Source organism: Papilio polytes, unplaced genomic scaffold, assembly GCF_000836215.1.
Source record: "Papilio polytes unplaced genomic scaffold, Ppol_1.0 DF824047.1, whole genome shotgun sequence".
In the NCBI taxonomy this organism is placed as follows: Eukaryota; Metazoa; Arthropoda; class Insecta; order Lepidoptera; family Papilionidae; genus Papilio; species Papilio polytes.
Genome location: NW_013525157.1, coordinates 6,432,565 through 6,434,385, shown reverse-complemented (window position 1 = coordinate 6,434,385; position 1,821 = coordinate 6,432,565).

Sequence of the window (1,821 nt, the reverse complement as noted above, 5' to 3'; positions counted from 1 at the left end):
CGACTGCCCGAGCCCCGAGCCCCGAGCCCCAGGCTTCGGGAAGGGGCTCTAATTTATACCCTCGTTTTGACAATTGATGGCGTTCAAAACACTGAAGATATTTCGTTTAACTCCATTTAATATGTTCAGTTAATGTTGCGATTTAATTGTTTAATTTCGGGGAAAATTGCGATTAGAAATTGCGCATCATAATCCCAATATTTTTTTATATAAATAAAACAAGACTAAGAGCGGGCTCACATCTTTGACTAAAGTATCGTACAACTGCTATGCGATTGTCGATTGTTTCGTAACCAAATCAACTGTTTATTTTCCCAACTAAAAATCGAATAGTGTACGCACCTTTATATAAGCTTATAGGAATCAAAGCGAGACTAAAAGTTGTTTAATAATTTAGTCAAAGGTTACGCGCGCTATTACAATTATATTATAAAAAATTGATAAAAGCATTCCATATTTAAATAATGAAATGATGGGTATGATAGTCGGCAGAGTGTACTCAAGGCAAGGCATGCGTGAACGTCCGCTGGTTGTGACGTGTCCCACCCAGCCCCGGACCAACGCAGCCCTGCACAGCGCAACCTTCACTCGCACCACTGATGCAAATTACCAACGTCCTATGCGATTGTCATTTTTGTTTCATTAATTAACTCTCCCTTATTTACAAACTGTCACAATCAGTCGAAGCAACCACTAATGGTATATTTTACACTTAGTGTAGAATTAAATGTAGAAAAAAGAATAGGTTGAAACCTTTTTAAAAATACTAAATTGAATGACACAAATAGCACTTTTTATTTAAATACGAACTTCATGATCAAAATTTGATTGATATATCAAAAATTCCATTAATTCAAAACAATTAGATAGATAGATAGGTAAAGCTTTTATTCGCTGACATTTTACAATATTTACAACTTATTAATAATAGTATAAATAGTTAAACTTAAATATAAAATGGTAATTTTTTTAATAAATTTTATATATACATTTTCATTTTCCAGCACCCAGTTGCGTGTCAGGTTGTATTTCGACATAGGCCTCCCCTAGTTTCTTCCACGTCTCTCTATCGCGTGCTAATCATCATCCCTTCGGTAGGTCGTCTTCCCATCTTATTTGTTTTACTTTATACCGCTTTTATTATAAATGCTGCTAAGATGTTAACAATAAATGAACTATAACTAATTTGAATATTATTTTGTCTACATATTGATCATCGTCAAAAACTTATGCAATAAAGCGTTAGAATATTAATTTACCCTTAAAATTATAATTTGGACGTTGACACGGGAGCGGGGAGGGGGGAGGCGCATTACTGATATGGAATAAATTTTCAACTTAATTTAACTACACAAACACAAAGGGACGAACGAAAGGGACCGACTTCGTTTCAGAATTGAAGTGGAAACTAATGATAAGGTAGTTTACGCACTACTACACCGAGGTACAAACAACATTTAATGGACGTGGCATATTTACAATGTATTGAAAAAGATAAATGCTTAATGTTACCTGTGATGGAAGTTATGTTTGTTAACATACCATAATAATTTTATCTCCGGTCTTAAAAAAAACTATATAATCAATCTAATAAGAATAATGAACATTTATGTCTATATATTTTAATATAGAACATTGACAAGATTGAATAGTGGATTGTCTTTTTTAAAAGTATAGTGTAATCTTGCAAAAGGTCTTTTATTAATGACCACATCCTAATATATCTGCTCCTTTACAAAGTTATGTTTATTTTAAAATATACCGCATCAAATGTGACACCAACTTCAAATAGTAGTTCCGAGTACGATTTTGCGCTCGACT